Raw genomic sequence first — 7,199 nt, 5'->3', positions numbered from 1 at the left:
GGTAGGGGACCTCTGCATGAATCACTCCTCGCTCTCCATTCTCTGTCAGTTTTCTCACTCCATTTGGTGCTTGGCTGAGTTTTTTTATCTCTTCATTTGATGTTTTAGGGTTTCAGGATTGTTGTATTCTCTGTTTGGCTTAGTTTTTCAGATCTTTGCTGTGGAGGGACGGCGTGGTGTTTCTGCCTAGGGCTCCATTTTTCTTTCTGACTAGCTGTTTTAATGTTGTAATAATTTATTGTTATTGTACCACTCCATTTGATTCTCCTATTCTATCTTTCTTCTCATTATATGTGTGTTTACATAGAATTCTATTAGTTCTTGTCTTATTCAGTATATAAGCAAAGTGTATCCATTCCAAATCCTTCATTTGAAATTGATAATAACATGATAATATTTACTCCTGAGATCCACACCAATATATTCAACTATTTACTGAACATCTTCACTTTTATTTCTTTCAGGCACTTTAGGCTTAACTTAATTCTCTTTCCCCATTTATCTCTTATGTCATTTACTGATAATGCACTTTTTATCAAGAATGCATTCTCAGCTCTAAATCATCCCAGGCCCTGAAATTATTCATCTCATAGACCACTGTCATAGTCCCCTAATTGGTTTTACTTAGTCCAAGCTTTTCCCGTTTAATTCTGATACCAATCATTTCCCCTAATCCAAACTCGATAACCCTACTATCACCTTTTTGTAAACCACTTCCTATTTTCCAGATATCTACATGTTAAATTCAATTACTCAAAACAACATAAAGTCCATTTTAAAGTCTTGATCCTACCTATGTCACCACTTTTACTTCAACACAAACCATTCCCCTTGGTCATGCACACTAAGTTTGTTAAACCAATATATCCCCATTCTGTTAACACTTCAACACTTCATCTCTATGAGATCGTTTAAAATGAGACTGTGTAACATTCTGCTGCCCAGCTCTGCCTTAAAATTCTAACCATATTTCAAAGCCAACACAAATTTTATATGCATTTTTTAACAACTAGAGATTTTGCATCCTTCTCTATTTTCCCAAATATTCCATGTCCAAAAGTGTGATGTTAATATTGAAAAAGAATTTATAAGCAACATGCAATTAAATTATATTTAAAAGCTTTATTTATTAAAGATATTTTAAAATTAACTACAATATTATACAAAAAAAGAAAAATCCAAATGTTAGTTAACATGCATTATTCACAACATCTTTTGCACTAAGAAAACATACCCTCACGGTTGCCTTGGAGACTTTCTCAGCTTTCTTTAGTGTTCTGTAGGACACACGTAGAGAATTATATTTATATAAAGGATGGAAATTTAAAGATTTTACTAAATTTGAGTTTTACATTTGAAAGAAATCCTCAGATGCATTTGATTTCTAGATCTTTTCTCTTAACTTTTTCTTACATTTTCTCCATCTTTGCTGTCAATAACAAAACTTAAATTTTATATTACCTTATTAAAAGAATGGTATTTTCAGTATTCACCTCCCTGTGGTACTGTGACAATATGAACGATGAGACAGATTATCATAACTGCCATTGTGGGAATATATTTAGAGTGTATTTACGTAACAAATATGTAATGAACTCTTTCTGTATGTCAGGGGCTGGTCATCAATGAACAATCTGTGCAGTCAGTCTCAGGCAACATTCTCTTAGTTGGTGTTTGAAGGGTAAACTCAGTTCATTAAACACAAACTTAAAATCACTGCAAGTATATTTAATACATTTACAAGCAATGGCTCAAAAATGGCTCTTTGTGATGCATTAGTAATTTTTCATTTGAGAATAATTTAAAGAAATGGCTTGTAAGCAAATGAACTAATTCATAGTATAGGTAATAGATCAAATAATAATTACAAGGTAATAGATCAAATAAATGGTAAGGTAAATTAAGTTAAAAGGTATCTGCCTGGTCATTGCAATCCATGACATGCATTGCTTTTCTGTCAATAAAGATGTTTGATGTATATGATACAATTGGCAATTACTAGCACCCAACATAATATTCTGTCTTTAGATAGGACAGGGGAAAATCCAACAAACGTCTTAAATTTATAATTATCATTACACAATGAATAATTGTTAAAAATTCTTGATAACATTATTACAAAAAGAAAAATATAAATACACTGAAATTTGTTCAATATCCTAAACCAGTAATAGTTTATCTTTGAATTAAAAAAGGATGATATGAAATCATTGGCAGTTACAAATAATTAAAGAGTACTTACAAATTCCATCACTCGTCTGTCGTACTGTGGTGGCTTGCGTGTTGCTGTTGCTGTGATGCTGGAAGTTATGCCACTGATATTTCAAATACCAGTAGAGTCACCCATAGTGGACAGGTTCCAGAAGAGCCTCATTAAGTCTTATTGGTGCTAGCTGAGAGTGGAAGCTAAGCTCTCCACTGGACCCTGCATAAGCTTCTATGGTGGGGAAGTCAGAGTTCAGTCAGCTTCAGTCAAACAGACATTGTAAGATCAGTTTCCTTCTCAGCCCTGCCAATATTACCTCTAGCATGGGAATTAGAGCTTTGTCTACTTCCACCAGGTGAAGGATAAAAGGTTAGCTCCCCATTTGGCCCTGCTGACACTACCAAAGCAGAGGAGAAAGAGTACTGCTTGCTTCTAACAAATAGAGGATGGAAAATTAGCTCCCTGCTCTGCACAGCTGACATTACCAGGCAGGGCAATTGGAGCAACTGATTGCTTCCATGGGGTGGCGAGGTGGGGGTAGAATATCAGCTCTCTGTTCAACCCTTCCTGAAATACTAGAGGTGGGGGGGGGTGCAGTTTTTCTTTTCTTCTTTTTTTTTTGATTAGAGTAAGGCAGGTATTAACTAAAAATGCTTTCTCCGGTTCTTTAGCTAGGTAGAGTAGGTTTTCCTTGGAGCTTTTTTGTATATGCGTGTTGTTGGTGCTGGGTTGCAGGCTTCTGCAGTGGTCTGTCTGGAATATATTGAAGGTAATAAGGAAACCCAGGAAACTCACAGCTCTGTTGTTCCTCAAGTCCCCAAATCCCTAGGCAATCCACTTTCTTCCCATCTTTCAGAGTTTTCCTATGATAACTTGCTGTGCTATAAGCAGGGTTTTTTAGTTGCAAGAGAGAGGGCCTGGGAGAAATAGAGTTACTCTATCTTTGCTGGAATTCAAAGTACTTTAGATTTTTTTTTTAAATATATAAATATTGTTTTTTTTAATTATAAAAAGCATCACCACAACAAGCTCAACATATTTCCAATAAAATTAAGAAAAAACACTCACAGCTAGACTTTAAAGATCAAGAAAAACATCCACATGCGTTTAGGAAAAAGAGCCCCATCCCAATTATGGATGAATGTAACAGCAATCCATTGTCCTCACCATATCACAATACACAAGAACTGTATAGTACTTTGAAGGGACGATTTATGGCACTAGAATAATTTTACAAGACTTGGTCATAAGTGGAGACCTTTAAGAAGTACTTTTCTTCATGCAAGGATTCATAAAAAGATATAATCCAGATATGTTTAAAAACATGTTGCCAAAAAATGATCGATAAAACACAATGATTAACTCAAATACAGGGAGTTTTGGCTAAATATGGTAGACAGCGCACACAGAGATAAATCAAGTTAAATGATAAATTATGAGTAAACATTTGATAAGATTTCTTTCTCTTTGAAGGACACTATAAATATTTTTTATGTAATGGAAGTTTATTATCCCAAATTCAGTTAACAAAGAAAAACTTGGGAACTGGAAGGGGAAATATTATATAAAAAGGAAAAATGATGATTATCATTTATAATAAGGTAAATATAATTTTTGTCGTAACTTTAAAATCATTACAGTAATTTCTAAAAGAATTTAAAACAAAAAAGAGGAAGGAATATTTTCAAACATTTTAAAGAATTAAACATTAACACCCCTAAGACTACAGAGTCTGAACGGAGTAGACAAAAAAGTAGGCAGGAAATACTTTTTAAAAAAGAAGTAAGAAATAAAATGAAAGAATTAAGAATAAACGTTAGCTAAGAAAATAAAACTAATTGGGTTAAATTTCCCTACCACGTGGACAAGAATATATATATTGGCGAAAGCATACATTTTCAAATATTTTGAGAATATTTAATTAAAAATATGTATATCTTAACAGTAGAATATTACACAGCCATAAAATAGCACATTACATGAGTTTTAAGAACATTAAAAAACTTAGGATTAAATATTATATTTTCAATATTATACAAATTATGTAAAATATACAGTGAAATAGAAAAAAAAGTATTGGCAATGGATGCTATGGAGAGTTGGGATTATAAAGTCTTTTATGAACTATTTGTGTCTTTTCTGCATATATTATTTACTCAACAGTAATTATTTTATATTTGGTAATCTAAAAATTAAAAAATGCAATTAACAAATATGTGTTTATAATACAGTTACTTATTTGTCCATAATAATGTTTTCCTGCTTTGTACTGCACTTTACTGAAAAATATTTTTTAAATTATCCTTACTATCCCTTAGATATTTACTTCCTTCTATCTTTAAAACTAAAGGAATATTTTATCTGTTCTTTACAGTAACAATATTATTATTTTTAAAAAAAACTCTTTTTCATAACAGCTTTATTGATTCACATACCATACAAACAATTCGCCATTTTGAAGTACACAATAACAATCATTATTAGCATATTCACAGAGTTGTGCAACCATCAAAACAGCTACACCGCTCCCCAGGCCTGGAATACAATTTAATTTCTGTCTATATAGATTTGTCAATTATGGACAATTCATATAAATGGAATCATAAAACATCTTGTCTAATTGTGACTGGTTCTTTCACTTAGCATAATGTTTTCAAAACCTATCCATGTCATTGTGGTATACATTAGCACTCCATTTTTATGGTCAATTATTTCATTATATGGATATGCCATGTTTAATTTGTCCATTCATCGGTTGATGGACATTTGGGTTGTTAATTTATAGTTATTATGAATAATGCTGCTGTAAACCTTTGTGTATAATTTTTGTGTGGACATATGTTCTCATTTATCTTGGTATACCTCAAAGTCGAATTGCGGAGTCAGTTGGGACCACATGCTTATTTATTTATTTTCTCCAAAGCAGGTGCACCATTTTACAATCTCATGAGCAGTGTATGAGGGTTACAATTTGTCCACATTCTCACCAACAATTGTTAGTTTATGTTTGATTATAGCTATTCGAGAAAGTGTGAATTCATACTGTCTTTTGGTTTTGATTTGCATTTTTCCGATGACTGATGATGTTGAGCAGCTTTTTATGTGCTTATTGACCAATTGTATATCTTCTTTGGAGAAAGGTCTATGTAGATCCTTTGCCAATGTTTCACTTGGGATATTTGTCTTTTTATTATTGCGTTGTAAGCAATATATTGTATTGGGAAAACCTGCTGCTAAAGACCTCTTTAAAGTGTTAAAAAGGAAAGATGTCATTTGAGGACTAAGGTGCACCTGATCCAAGCATGGTATTTTGTATTCTAAATCACTTCATCTGCATGTGAAAGCTGGATAATGAATAAGGAAGACCAAAGAAGAATTGATGCATTTTAATTATGGTGTTGGCAAAGAATATTGAATATACCACGGACTACCAGAGAACAAACAAATGTGTCTCAGAAGAAGCACAGCCAGAATGCTCCTTACAAAGGAGGATAGCAAGACTTTGTCTCACATACTTTGAACATGTTATCAGGAGGAACCAGTCCCTGGAGAAGGACATCATCCTTGGTAAAGTAGAGGGTCAGCGAAAAAGAGGAAGACCTTCAACAAGATGGATTGACACGGTGGCTGCAACAATAGGCTCAAACATAGCAGCGATTGTGAGGATGGCACAGGACAAGGTGGTGTTTCTGTTGTACATAGGCTTGCTGTGCTGTGAGTTGGAACCAACTCGACGGCACCTAACAGCAGCAAGTGAGAGATATATACGATTTGAAAGCATTTTTTACCGTTCTGTGAGATGTTTTTTCTTGATGACAGCCTTTGCAATAGTTTTTAAATTTGGTGAAGTCCAATTTACCTATATTTTTATTCTTGAGGTACTTGTGATTTTGGTGTCGTATCTAAGGAATCATTGCTTAATTCAGAGTCATGAGGGTTAAACCTATGTTTTCTTCTATGAGTTTTAGAGTTTTAACTTTTTAATTTAGGTCTTTTATCTCTTTTTGAGCTAATTTTTATATACGGCATGAAATAGGAGTCCAAATCATCTACATACAGATATCCTGTTCTCCCATCACTATTTGCTGAAAAGATCTTTTTTTTTTTTTTTTCCGCAACTGTATTTTCTTGGCACGCTTGTGAAAATCCATTGACCATAAAAGTAAAATTTTATTTCTGGACTTCCAATTCCATGCCACTTACTTATATACCTATTCTTAAGCCATTATCACACTGCTTTAATCACTGTAGCTTTCCGGTAAGTTTTTTTCTTTTTTTTTTTTTTTTTACAATACAGTGCTCCAAAGTTTTATTAGAGAGGTTTTTGTGTACTTTAAAAAATTTACTTGGGCAATACTCTTGATGTCAAGTTTTAAAAGTTCTGAAGTTTTTCAAATTATGCAACTTTGTAGCATGGACTTTATTTTTTTTTAAATCAGAGTAAGCTTTGTTCATGGTTTTCAGTGTAGAATTGAAAGGCTAGCATTTCCTGAAACAGTAAAACATTTCAAGTTTAAAATAATTATATCACAAAGGACAAAATCTACCTTCTGCCTCAATTTCTCAAACAAAAGCTCCAAATTAAGTACGATAAATATGCAGACGAGATAGCACACAAAAATTGAGCAATGAGGTACAGATGTGCAAAATGGTTTGTACAGATCTGGCAGTTAAAACTTACAGCGGCTGAAGCATCTCTTTTTAATTTCATTTGTCTGCATACACTGCTTACATAGCCCTCTCTTCATTTCCTATGGATGTAGATCCCGTTCCCCTCATACGGTGAGAGAATCTCTTTGCTCTCCAAGCAATCTCCCTGTTTACATATATTCCCCCTCCTTTTTTTTTTTTTTTAATATTTTATTGTACTTCAGGTGAAGGCTTACAGAACAAATACTTTCTCATGAAACAGTAGTGCACATGCTGTTTTATGACATTGGTTAACAACCCCACAATGTATTAACCCTCTAACTTCTCAACCGTGTTTTTTTTT

The sequence above is a fragment of the Trichechus manatus genome, unplaced genomic scaffold (genome assembly GCF_000243295.1).
Source record: "Trichechus manatus latirostris isolate Lorelei unplaced genomic scaffold, TriManLat1.0 scaffold00208, whole genome shotgun sequence".
NCBI lineage: Eukaryota > Metazoa > Chordata > Mammalia > Sirenia > Trichechidae > Trichechus > Trichechus manatus.
Note: the sequence above shows the minus strand (reverse complement) of the source record.